The sequence below is a fragment of the Diplotaxodon limnothrissa genome, linkage group LG14 (genome assembly GCF_057381915.1).
Source record: "Diplotaxodon limnothrissa isolate DT_005_m linkage group LG14, D_limnothrissa_male_GT1.1, whole genome shotgun sequence".
NCBI lineage: Eukaryota > Metazoa > Chordata > Actinopteri > Cichliformes > Cichlidae > Diplotaxodon > Diplotaxodon limnothrissa.
The window spans coordinates 23,474,017-23,488,511 of NC_140609.1; positions in this window are offsets into that span (position 1 = coordinate 23,474,017).

Here is a 14,495-nt window from a genome sequence, read left to right on the forward strand (position 1 = left end):
TGTAGTGTTTTAACAATCCCAACCTCTTCTCTGACTCAAAGCTACATATCTTACACATCCATCTCATGTTGTGGCACCTTAAACAGACAAATTATGTGACAAGTTAAACCTAATCGTTACTAATTTGATCTTACCTTGTGGAGTTCAAATTAGCAGTCAGAAGGTCCTATGTTCTGTAAAAAAAAAAAAAAAGAAAAAAAAAAAAAGGTTATCTATATGCTTTTCAACTAATTTCTACTGACTCAAGGATGCACACTGATATTATTATTATTTTTTTTTACATATGTTAGTTCGGTGGCAAATTTAAAACAGGTCAATATGAAGACTTGAGTGAAATCGAGTGCGTATATCGTTTTTTGTTTTGTTATTTTTCAAAATACACCTCATGGCAGCTGTGCAGCAATTATTTTAAACTGGACCGTGGTCGTTTTATTCACAAAGACGTTAGTTAAGGCAGCAGGCGTGTGTTGTTTAGGTGGCCATCTAAGCTGTAAAGTGCTGTGGGAAATTCTGGACATACCTCCTGCCAGGAAAGTTAGTCAGCAAGTCTAGCAGGAAAATACACTATTTGCTAGCGCAGCTTCTTTCAGTGCGGAGAAACTGACTTAAGTAGGTGAGCCAACAGGAACGTACAAAGTTTGTTCCGCTTAAAACTTACATTCATGGTTCTACTTCTTCCCATTTCCGTCAAGTCTGCCAACCGTCGAAATGTGAACCATGGTATGTCTGAAGAAAGACCGCTCAAATGTGGGGAGGGGCTTTGACGTCATGCTCCGAATGCAGAGAAGGTGGCCATATTCACTGATGTCACTCCATTACATTTTACTTGGAAATATCAACTAATTAAGCCAATGAATTGGTTTAGTGAATATTACTTGGATCGAATGATTCAATTTACATACAAAACTGAGGACACATAATTACAAACAATCCTCAAGTAATGCACTACAAGAAAAACTGCTATTTTAAAGTAATAGCACTGAATTTGTATTTTTTTGTAAAATTTATATAGCTAATTGAAATAATAATTACAGGGCCAAAAAAACATTTTTTTCAGTGTGTTACAAAAGAGTATATTATATAAAATTCCATTAAATTCTATGAAATTCCAAAATTTCAAACACTAGAATAATAAAAACCAAAGTCAAATACTGTATAATTCCCTGAAAATGGTAACCTCAGATGCAGATAGAGATGAACTGCATGTAAAAATGCTTGTCACCTTAAATTCATCAAATAACTGTAATCTGTTTTGGTAGCAAGCTAAAATATAAAAACAATGTCACTGTCTAATCATATATGGGACTAACCATAAACCGTTTGAACGTCTACATTGGAGCTGTGGTGTATATTTATGTAGTCAGAGTGCAAGAAATGCAAGATAAACATAACGTAATTCACAGTGACAGACTCAGTTATGAGAAAGCCAAAAAGCAACAATTACGGGTATCTTAAATGGGAATTCCTCACAATGCAATCTTTTTGTATTCATTCATTTTTTTGTGTCATTTATGAAAAACTATGGTTTTGATCCCACCTTTTTTATTGATGCTACAGGGCACCGCCATGTCTCTGATTAAATTTCTGATTATATCAGGAGGAAAATGTTGGAATGCTGGACAGCCCGTCCCCAGTGTCATTCCTTATGCACCGCCTTAGGGCTCCAGTTCAAGGATTACTGATATGCTGAAGCACCATTGTACCCAGTGTTCCCCAACACAGGCATATACAATAGGAAAGATAAAGCGATACAGCCTCTCGAGTTCTGTCCAGTCCTCTCTGTATTATATTTCACATGTAATGTGACCAAGCAGTGATTTACATTTGGCTCTAAAGGTGGTTGGATATATGCTTTCACACAATATGTCTTTGATATTGCAGTACAATATCAAATATCATATCAGCAATAAACTACATAACACTGGCAGTCAGCTATTCATGCAATGCAATGCTGTACCATAGAGTCTCTGAGGAGAGTTTTTGTTGTGTCTGTTCCCCCACCCTCTTCTTTCTTCAATCTCTAGTGTATGTTTTCCCTCATCACCTCTGTACAGTTTCTATCTTTGCAGAAATAATTGACAGGCGTGTCCAAAAATAGCCCCAGGGGTTGGAGAAGTAGGATTCAGACAGCACTGTTGTTGTGTAGGCAATAAGGAACCTAAGGTAATGACTGGATAATGATAGCGTTCCTATATAGCTGAAATCTTCTCATGCCTATGAAATGAGTCCTATCGAGTGCCTATGCTGGCCCATTAACAATTAGAAAAATGTATTATCTGCTAAGACCCCAAAAGGCCCTAAAGGCCATACGCTTACTTAGAACAAGTGGTGCAAAATGATAATACTTTCAGAGAAAGTTAAATACTTACAAATACCTGGACTAATTTCCTAGCTCTGTTTCTGATAGAGATTAAATGTAAACATGTAAAATTTCATATGACACACCGAGATAGTTTCTTGTGCATGGCTGTGTTCTAGCCTAATCCTAAAGCAAGCATTACCATAGTGGATGCACAGTGATCGGAGGGAAACTGCCAAGAATGTATTTAATGATCAGTGGTGGAATGAGGAAGTACAGAAAAGTATTTAAAGGAAGGGGCTAGCAAATTTAAAGCGGAATAGTAATAACAGAGAGGAGTAGGAGAACTGAAAGGCTAGGTGTATGAGTGTATGTGAGGCTGGACACCAAGGAAGGAGAAAAGGACTCAAAAGTACTGGTTGATTTGGCCGGGAGAGCAAGCATGAAAGAATGTGCAGCAGGTTAGAGGTATACAGACGGAAGGGGTACCTCGAGAAGCTGATAAATGAAGAAATACATGAGAGAGAAATGTGGTATGCGGCGGTATGAAGATGTCTAGTAGAGAAGCCAGGGCAACTTGTCACCAGGTTATTTAACCTCTTAAGCCCCAACGGCCCCTGATACGGGGGCAAAAGGCAGGAGATTCAAATTCAAATTCAAATTTTATTTGTCACGTACACAGTCATACACAGTACGATATGCAGTGAAATGCTTGGACAACTGCTCGTGACCTAAAGAAAACAAAAAAGGAAAAGGCTATGAATAAGATAGGAAATAAATATGAAAAATTAAAAAGGGAAATAAATATGAAAAATTAAAAAGGGTAAATTTTACTAGGAAGGAATAAAATATAAATTAAGGTTAAAAAGGAAATAACTGTACAACACAAATTAGAATGAAGGGTAAATTTAACTGGGAAAGAATAAGATAAAATATATAAATTAAAGTTGAAAATAAAATAACTGTACAACAAAATACACAATATAGAACTATATAAGAATGTATGAAGAAATATAAATAAATATATACACAATAACAGCAGCTGTACAAGTATTAACTGGAAATGAAGAATATAATGTCCAGTGTTGTGCAATCCACATTTGTAAGTGTCTTCTGCAGTGCAAATATGCTTAAAGTGATTTAAGTGATGAAGTGAAAACAATGTCCAGAATGTCCAGTGTGTGTGTAAGAACCATATGTGTGGGTCAGTACTGTGTGGTGGTGTGATTGAGAGACCGTATCGCCTGCGGGAAGAAGCTCCTCCTCAGTCTCTCTGTGTTGGTCTTCAGGGAGCGGAATCGCTTTCCTGACCTCAACAGAGAGAACAGTCCGTTGTTGGGATGGCTGAGGTCCTTCACGATCTTCCTGGCCTTGGTCCAGCACCGCCTTGAGGTCAGGGAGCTCGGAGCGGATGGTGCGCTCAGCTGATCGCACAACCCTCTGTAGAGCTCGTTTGTCCTGCATGGTGCTGTTTCCGAACCAGGTTAAGATGTTTCCCGCCAGGATGCTCTCTATGGTGCACGAGTAAAAGTTCCTGAGCACCTTGGAGGGCAGTTGGAAGTCTCTCAAGCGTCTGAGGTGGTAGAGACGCTGACGGGCCTTTTTCAGATCAGTTAGGCTTGGGGCTTAAGAGGTTAACACAAACCTGGAAAGAGCAGGGCTGTAGTAACTACAGAGGGACAAAGCTGAAGAGTCATACCATGAAGAGGTGATGATCATTGAGCATTAGTTTATCTTCAGGCTGACAAAGAGCATTAAAGATGCAATATTTGCTTTGATAGTGTTCTTGGAGAAGTATAGAAAAGGTCAGAGGAGCTTCATTGTGTCTTTGTGAATCTACAGAAAACATTTGATAGGGTTCAAAGAGTGGAACTTTGGTACTACCTAAGAAAGTCAGGAGTGGAAGAAAAGTTTGTGAGGGCAGTGCAAGAGTTGTGTGAGGACAGTGACACAGTGGTGAGGTGGGCAGTAGGAGTGACAAATGGGTTCAAGGAGGGAGTATGACTACATCAGGAATCACCTCTGGGCCCCTTTTTGTTTTGGTGCTGATAGTTGAGATCAAGCAGGAGTCTGCTGCTGTTGAAAGGGAAAGAGTCAGAAAACCTTATATCCATCTTCTGAAGGATGTCCCTCTCTACAACGATGTTACTTAAGAAAATGTTAAACCCTCTGGGGTCCAGGGTATAATTGGCCATTTTAACTACTTTTGATTTGACCTCTACATTTCACCTTTAAAAACTATTTACTTTGTCTTGTTTGGAATTAAAACATAAAATCTGAGTAGAAAGTTATATTTTTTACTGTAACAACCACAAACATGTTTATTGAATCATATTTCATAACTTTAAATGCAAATATAAATTGTCAATTTTAAAATCCTATGCACAAGTTTTGCAAACAACAAAGTTATTTGCAGCCATTCACCTTTTACCCTTTGTTATAACCATTTCAAACTATTTATATAACCATCAGCTGTTCTGCATTCAATAAGATGCCACAGAAATTATTTGTGCGACTCCAAAAAAATAATTTCTGTCCACTATAAAGGAGAACATCACAGCCTGATACCTGCAGGTCTGACAGCAGCAGGTGTATCACTCCTGTTCTCTACCTGGAGACAGCACTCACCTCATTGTTGTGACACACAACACAAAACTATCCTCTACACTACACACTAACTACACAAGACAACACATTAACTACACACTCCAAACACACTAAACGTCACAGATCTCTCACGTCTCAAAACTCGCTCTCTCTCTTTTTCTGCTGTCTTTCTTTCTCTCACTCCCTCTCTCTCTCGCCGTTACTCCTAAAACTTCCCCCTCTTCCCTAAACAACCTTGATTGGTCGACATGGTGCATTTTTCCACCAACACGAACAGGCTGTTTTTTGTTTTGTTTTTTTATTTTTTGCTTTAAGCAGAGAGTGCTTGCTAGCGCTGTCCTTAGACAGCAAACGTGATGAAACTATTGAGGAAAAGCGCAGCGTATATATTGTTTATCATGACTCTGGTTTTACGTGGCCTATCAACATAATTTAAAAACTGCTATATATGCTTTGTCATCTTGAAGTGGTCGTGTGATTGGCTTACTACGACTACTTTATTCTTCCTCAGTCAAACAGCAGCACTCATGTGATTGTTTTGCCCCCCTGAGCTCCAGGTGTTGTGCCAAAAAGTGACCGTGATTGCCCTCCGTGGGAGCGCGGCCATCTAGCTGTCTAAAGCTCATCTGTAGACAGCTACTTCCGTGCAACTGATATAAGGTGCGGTAAGCTGAAGACAGCTTCAACCGTCTGTTTGTTGAAAAATAGTAACGTGACTGCACCGCATTTTCTTGTTAGTGACGGTAACGGCGTTGTAACGATAGGAATAGTAATTAGTCAGATTACTCGTTACTGAAAAAAGTAACGCTATTATTCCCATCACTGCTCTTGAGAGTAAAAAGGCATTTTCTCCTCCAGAGTTTCTAGAGTATTTTCAAGACTCTGTACTTGTTTCTACTGTTTTGTGTGGAAACAAGTGTGGGTCAAAGTTGGCAGTGGATGCCATTACAGAGCTTGACCTCTGATTTAAAAGCAAAGCTGGCGTGAGAACAGCTGCACAGGTGGTTTTGCATTAGTTACTGCCATAACTTCTGCCTTGAATGTACTCAGCATTCACAGCAGAAGTTGTTGAGATTTGAAATATATATTTTGAATGCGTATTTGCTGATTATATTGTGGTTACTCGTTACTGAAAAAGTAACGCCGTTATTCCATCACTAGCGAGTGTTGGTTGTGTGTATGCAAACTGAAGAAGCACTACATCCAGAATCTGTTTAGCAATACTGATAAGTATCTCCTAAGAACCACTCATGTGTGAGGAATGGGGATAGATAAAACGCCCATGTGGAGCCTTTTTCCGTTAAGTAGCTGGTTAATGTTGCATCACTGTGATCGATTTTCAATTCATTACAAGTTTGAGGAATTTGTGTCTCTGTCAGACCACAGAGGTTTTGGAGGTGAGTAAATGGAGTAACATCTTAGTGCATTGATGAAGGTTTATGTTGACATTGATTCTATATATAGTAAGCTCAGTGCATGCCTGTGCTACCTCCAAGAGCAGGGGTGTCAAACATTAGCCCGGGGGGCCATAATCAGCTCGGCAAAGACTCCAATCTGGCCAGCTAGACAGCTTTGGATGGAAGACATAAATTTTAGACTTCTAACTGTAATTTTGATCAATTTTAAAGTTTTTCCTGCTGATACAGTTCTCTTCACAGCCATTCATGCTCCACCAAAGTAGTCGCGTAACAGATTTTACATATTTATCATGCAAGAAAAATGAGATGACTGGTGAAATTGCACTTTTTTATTTTATATTAAGATACCTATGGGATTAAATGTGCAACATCTTTACACTAACACTCATCCAGCCCACTAAAGAGCAAAGTGGCAAGAAAGTGCGGAGGAAGGACTTTTTCACCGAAAGAAGTTGACGGTGCTAGCAAGCTAAAGTTACACGGAGCTATGGAGATGGAGGCATTTGAAGCTAACATTCTCGCTGAGTTGAAAAAAGTCCAGGATAATTTGAAAAGAGAAATAGCGGAAAAGACTGGACTTGTGAAAACAGAAATGTCGGAGTTTAGGAAAGAAGTGGAGCAACGGCTCGACGAAATTGTCATGGACTTAAAAGAGGTAACAAATAGGAGGAGGTCGAACAGAGAGTAACCGAGGTGGAGGAGGTCACAGTCGACCTTAAAGACGTGCTCGGCCATACTCTCCAGTTACAAGAGGCTCTCCAGACACGTCTGTCCGACCTGGAAGCCCGCTCTCGCAGGAATAACATACGTGTTCACGGGATACCAGAGGATGAAGAAGGGGACAACATGCTCGAATTCATGGAGAATTTTATAAAGAAGGAACTGTCCCTCTCCGACACCAATTACGACAGAAACATAAAATTCCTAGAAGAGGAGGACACGGGCTTGGTTAAACTCTTCTTTGACTCTTGTAAGGAAAATGCGCCAAAGGAACAGATATCCAGATTATACAAATGTTTACAAACATGTAGGAATAAACGTACATCAAGGCTAGACGGGAAAAAGAGGTTGAAATAATAATACATGACGACAACTGGTTTAATATATGTAAGGCTGTGGTAATGCCCTCGAGCTCAGGTCTATGGGGGGAGTTTGCATGGAAAAACAGTGCGTTTTTTTTGTCACGCCTAATGCTAAGTGTAAACAAAGTAAAGACCCTAACAAGGCTCAGTGTTGGAGGAACTGTGGATGTATATCTGCAGGACATTTTCATATTTTTTGGGAATGCGCTAAGATTGTCCCCTACTGGCTAGTAGTGATTACAGAAATCAATACTATGATGGGCTTGAACTTGGCCCTTGATTTCACTGTGTTTTATCTATGTGATTTGCCCCAAGGACTGAGGAAGTCGGACAAATATATTTTATTAATACTATTGGCTGGTTCAAAGAAAGCCATAACTCGCAAATTGCTAAATGTGGATCCACCGTCATTTTTGGACTGGATAAGCATCATCAAGGAAATTTACACAATGGAGAGACTGACTTTTTCACTAAGACTTCCTGCTGTTAAATTTGAGAAGTACTGGAAAAAATGGGACCTTTACTTGAATGGAAAAATATTATAAATTCTGGTACCATGTATCATTGCTGTAATTCACCTATTTGATTTGATTGTACCATAAATGGATGTCTTTCTTTTTTTTAAATATATGCGTCTTTGCTAGCCTAGATGCTCTGTACTTGTTAAGGGTCTGAATGTTTTGTAAAAAAAAATACAAAACTACCAATAAAAATAGAGTGTTAAAAAAAGTTGGCTGCATGTGGCCCATCCCTGTCTTTGACTCTGATTTTGACGGAATTCCCCAGGTGAACTTTGTTCAGGGACGAACCTTCATAGCTAGCACTCTGATCAAATACCACTCTTAACTGACGGGGGGTTTATGCTCAGAAAGATGGAAAATACCAGTGGTCCTTATTTCCCTTAAGTGGAAGAGCCCTTTGTGTCAGAGTTCTTATCCAACATTTTCCCGAGAGATCAATGCAAGACAGGAGTGCAGTTTAGAGGCAGTGTAAGGTCATTGAGAGCTCCTTAATTACAATTTTGATGGGACACAGATTAAAAACTATGCATGGCCACTGTGCAGCACGTGTTTTCAAAACACTGACATTTGGCAGCTTATGGGCTGTCCCCAGGCAGGCGTCACCCATGGTGACCCATCCTAGATCTAGCCATTGTGCAGAAGGCGCACTGCAAGAGCCATTGATTTGTTCCCTCACCTTGTCAACCCACAGGATATCTCTACCCAAGAGCAGGAGGAAGGAGCATCTGGCTCTTTAAGGGGGAATTTTATCTGCAACTTGCTGTAAGTGTCGGTGATGTTGTGCCATTACAAGGGATGGGCTCTCTTTCCTGTCGTCAGGGATCACATCACGTTCAATCAAATTTGGAAGTGAAGCTTGATTTTACCATCCACAGACTGTCTAGCAAGATTTCTTCCCATAATTTTCATTACCCCAGAGCAGGTCTTGAGTGTGTATTGAAAAGGTCGAAAACACTAATTTTCAAGAGACTCATTGCTCTCTTTATTGCCTTTGTTTCCTTTGAGCTGGAATGTAGACTTTATTCATTACCACCAGCTATGTGCATTTGCATGAAACTGGATTTTATACATTATAATTTTTGGTTAGGTTTTTTCCACTTCTACAGTTCATACATGTGATCGCCAGTCAGCAGTCTTTGATTATATGTTAATACACAACAAATGCTACAAAACTAATTTGCATGCTTCAATAAGTTTTCATTAGGTTCCTTAGTTTTGCTCTCTTACAAAGATGAAAGATGTTCCTCCTTACAATTGGATCTTACTGAAACTGACTTCTCCTGCAAACCGAGGAAGCTTCTCCATAAGGGGATGTACTCCTCTAGCGTCCAAATATAACAGTCCCGGAAGATAGTCACCAGCTTTTGCAGACTATCTCTAGAAGAATGCCACAAAACTCTTTTACTTCAAGTTGTCTTTGTTGCTGAGTTTAGGGAAATTTTCAAACTTTTTCAGCAGTGAATGTTACGCCACTTTTGATATCCCCACAACATTCTTGGAGTCTTTGCCAGCTTGGGTTAAGTTGTACTTAACCTGCAGCCTACAGATACTCATGAGCATTAACGTTGTGGTCATCAGCATGCAGAACAAATTCTCCTTGCATGCTGTTCAGACTTTACATTCGGCCATGTCATCATTAAATACATTTTCTTGAGGTGAGAGGCTGCAATCTTTACTTGCATATGACTAATAATTTTCTGTCCAGTCTGCACTCAACCATTCACTCCATATGAGGTGTTTTTTGAAGTCTTATATACCTTGAGGTTCAGATGACACGTCTAAATGAGAATAAAATTGTGGCTGTGATAATCCAGAGGGATTCATTCCACTTCTGCCTTAGCTCGTGCCTTGATTGCTGAGGAACTGGCTGATGAAGCCTTGACTGCCTGGATGAATGGCCTGTGCATTAGCCCCTTGACTGTCCCTCCTTTCCATCCCGGTGCTGGGAAGCTAGCTATTACTGTTTGCCTTCTTGGTACCAAAGAAATTGAGTGAGATTGTTTGGAGTGGTTGACTTGAATGGCAAATGGGTTGTTAAAAATATTAACTCAATTTAAATTTGATGACAGCAACACATCATAAAAAAGACAGAAAAGCCTGGAAAAGTAAGTGACACTAAAAGGAAGTAGCTTAGGGAACATTTTGTAACCAATTAACAAATAACTGGCAACAGATGTATAAACATTAGAGATCTTCTTAGAGAGGCAGAGTTTCTCAGAGGTGAAGATGGTCAAAGGTTCCCCAATCTGCAAAAAAAGGTGTAAAAACTGTGAAGCCTTATGAATATGTCATTACCTACAGTATACAAAATCATCAAAAGATTATAAAAATCAGGAGAAGTTTCTGTGTGCAAGAGATAAGGTTGAAAATCAATACTGGAGACAACACTGCATTAAAATTAGGCATGATTCTGTGTATACACTCACTGTACTTCTCATGCTGTAGTTTTTGGTCTTTCATGGGTTTTTTTCTCTCATTTCTGGTGAACTCCACTCTTGCTTCCTTCCCTGTTCTGGCTCACTTGTCGACAAATCAGCATTCAACCAACAGCATCATACACATCAAGCAGCAGCTGGGATTTTGCAGGACTGTACAGGTAGGGTTGCCAACCGTCCCTTAAAATACGGAATCGTCCCGTATTTCGAAACAAAAGTACACGTCCCGTATTGAGCTAATAAGGGACGCACTTTGTCCCGTAATACAGTGAGAATCAAAAGTAGTCTATAAATGTTTATGGAATTAACGCTTTGTTTGAAAACATAATTCCCAGCCCCTCTCCTGCTTTGTGACCAATGAGCTGACAGCACACTTATGACAATTCGAGTATGACAATTCAGATTACCGCTCATCTCATTGGTCGAGGAAAGGTCGCTTGCGGAGAAAATACCGGAAGACAACAGATGACCACAACAAGAAGCATGGCCAACAGGGGAACAAACGCCGACTCTGCGGTGCAAGTCTCGGATGACAGTACACCTAAAGCTGGGCAGACACTGTGCGATTTTTTTCAGTCACGTTATTCAGCTCCTGCTCAAACTGCACGATTGACTCGCAGGGGTTAGAAGTTCGTATGTCACGATGTACTCTCACACTATACCGCCTGATGCTCTGATGCGACCTGAGTGCTCACACTGTGCCTCCATAACATGAAGGTTATAACAGAAAATCTGTCGCTCGCGCTCTCTCTCTGTCTTTCACTCACACAGACACACCACTACCATCAACTTTGCTAAATTGCTAATGAAAAACATTGATCAGGCAGCTGTGATTGAGCAGCAGTGTAAATCCAACTATTTTCACGGTTGTTGTGGTCGTGATAATTTTGTGATGCCACATCGAAAAGGCTCGGATGAGCTTTCCAAAGTTCTACAAGTTGTGCCTCCATCGCTTGTGTCCAGATCACACGCTGCACAGCCGTGCTGCGCCGTCTTTTTCACCAACGTTTACGTTTGCGCGTGAGCAGTGTGAGCGCCTGTGGTGACACCCTCACGAGCGATTGATGATCGGGAGCTGGTCGTGAGGTGTTAATCACTTCTCGTTACCCCACGTATACTACACGACGCACAATGAAGGCCAAAATCGGTCCGATCACTCAAAAATCGGCTCAAAATGGGCCAAAAATCGCACAGTGTAAGCCCAGCATTAGAGCAGCAATGTTTGTTCCCCTCAGAGAAAGGGAAGAATGGGAAAAGGAAAACACCTGGCTGGAAAACGTTAATATGGGCATGTGCAGTGAATATCAGCGCTATGTGGCCAGAAGTGTGATAATATAATTTATTTTGTGTAATAAACAACTGCAAGGATAGATGATTACAACAAATTGATGACTAATACATAAAAGTAATACATAGATGAATAATGATGATGAGTTATGATGCGTAATCATGGGAACAAGCGGGTTTACAAACAGGAGCAGCTGATTAGCATTAGAAAAGCTGAAATAATACCTCAACTGAAGCCAATTGTACTAAATGCACTAAATGTGCACTGTTACAAGAATATTTTTCTTTCTATTGTTTTCTATTATTTTAAGTTAAGCAGGACAGAGTTCTTTTAAAGAAAGATTTACTTATATTCTCAAAAGTTAAGCATGACAGGCTTCTGTTTAAGAAGGAGACCTGTTTTACTGTGTTAATGTTGTCATTTTGAGCTAAAAATAAATGGCTAAATGATCATTTGTTTCACATGTGTTCATATCACAAAGAATAGAATATGCATCTACTTAAATCAACTTCAAGTCAAATGGTTAAAAAAATAATTTCACACACAAAAAAAGAGCTAGAAAATTCACCACACTGGGAAGGGTGAAGACAACTGGGTCGCCCGGCCCTGGCCACGAGGTGTCCCTTATTTATTTTTCAGGGAGTTGGCAACCCTATGTACAGGAGAGGTTTGGGGGGTTGGAAACACTCTTCATAGGCAAATAGCACTGCAAACAGACATAACCGTAGTAGCATAAATTAAGTCAGTAAGACATGTTATCATTCAAACACATTTCCACACAATATAAAAGACTACACACCCCACATGCTAGCCTTTAGCTTAGCCTTTATTTAGGTTATTGCTCTGGATCATCAGAACGGTTTCCACAGCTCTGTCTTTTACCCCATATCTGGTCCTTTCCTGCTGGAAGGTCATCCCTCATTCATGTTGCTTTACCTAAACTTGTTGATGCCACAATGAAATGCTTACCAGGAAAATAAAAGAAGTAAAAATACCTCAGAGGTATGATGAGTAGTGATGGTAAATTTGATTCTTTTTACTGAATCGAGTGTTAATGAGTCACTCACCAAAGTGAATCGGGTGTTTTGAGTCATTTGATTCACTGAGTCGGTTGACCAGAGAGTGCAAAACTTTTAGATTTTCACTCAAACTTAATTTGTTTCCCTTTTCATGTAAATCCCACTGCTAAGATGAAAGATTAAAAAAAAAACAAAAAAACTATTTTATAGAGAAAAAAGAGCAAAAACATTTCTAAAATTAAGCAATTTCCTATCAAAATTGCTTAATAAACATTTATTTTGTTTATTTGTATTTTATTAGTATTTTCCTTAAGTGTGTCTAATATATATTTTCTCATCTAAATGTCCACTGCGCTGTGAGCCAGGGGGCGGTAATGCGCCTTAACATTGGTTGCCAACCAAGAAGAAGAAGAAGCTATGAGCCAGGAGGCAGGGGGTGAGTGAGTGATTCGTTCGCTCGCTCTATGATTCAGCACAGGAGGGAGTGAGTGAGTGAGTGAGTGATTAGTTCGCTCTGTCTTTGATTCAGCATAGGAGGGAGGGGGTGAGTGAGTGAGTGAGTGAGTGATTAGTTCGCTCGGTCTTTGATTCAGCACAGGAGGGAGGGGGTGAGTGAGTGAGTGAGTGATTCGTTCGCTCGGTCTTTGATTCAGCACAGGAGGGAGGGGGTGAGTGAGTGAGTGAGTGAGTGAGTGATTAGTTCGCTCGGTCTTTGATTCAGCACAGGAGGGAGGGGGTGAGTGAGTGAGTGAGTGAGTGAGTGATTAGTTCGCTCGGTCTTTGATTCAGCACAGGAGGGAGGGGGTTAGTGAGTGAGTGAGTGATTCGTTCGCTCGCTCTATGATTCAGCACAAGAGGGAGGGGGTGAGTGAGTGAGTGATTCGTTCGCTCTGTCTTTGATTCAGCACAGGAGGGAGGGGGTGAGTGAGTCCTGAGTGATTCGTTCGCTCTATGATTCAGCACAGGAGGGAGGGGGTGAGCGAGTCCTGAGTGATTCGCTTATGCTTACGATTCAGCACAGGAAGCGTGGGGGTGAGTAGCTCAAATGTGTTGTTAGCATGTTAGCAGCGCGATGCTACTCTGAACCGAGGAGCTATTTTCTTGATGTGAGCTTCTACTCAGGGTTTTTTCTTCCAGTTCAGAGCAGAAATGCTTTTGTTACGAAACTGCCTGTTGTTTTCCCCCCCACAATTTTAATTATAAGCTAGATATATTTCTACTAATGGAATTAGTTTGCTAACAGCAACAGGGATGAGTCAGTGAGTCAGTTGGGCTTGTGAATCATGATTCACGAGTCAGTAAAGTGATTCTCGAGTATTGAACGATTCGTTCACGAATCGAACATCACTAATGATGAGTGCTAAAACAATATCCAGGATGATTGAGCAGCTAAAATTCTGTATCAGCCAAAAGAGGGATAACAGTCCTCTCCTAAAAGTCCATCAGCTGGTCTCTTCAGTTTTTGGATTGTTGCTAAAAGAAGAGTGGATCTTAGACAGTGGTAAACACAAACAAACACTGCCGCAACTAAGTGGTATATTTTCTCAGTTTAAACACTTGATCTGTTTGCTATGTTCTATTGTCAATGAACTGTGGGTTTAAGAGATTTGCAAATCATTCAGTTTTAATTTACATTTTGCAGAGCATTACATATTTTTAGGATTGGGGTTGCACTTCCCGAGTTATTAAACTTCTTTTAGTAATTCATTAGTGTGGACTATCATTGGCTCAAGTATCTAGCCATATTTAATCATTCATCTGTTATTAATGTAACTTACACAATTTAAATTGTTTCCCTAACATATTGCTAGTAGTGATGCATTCCT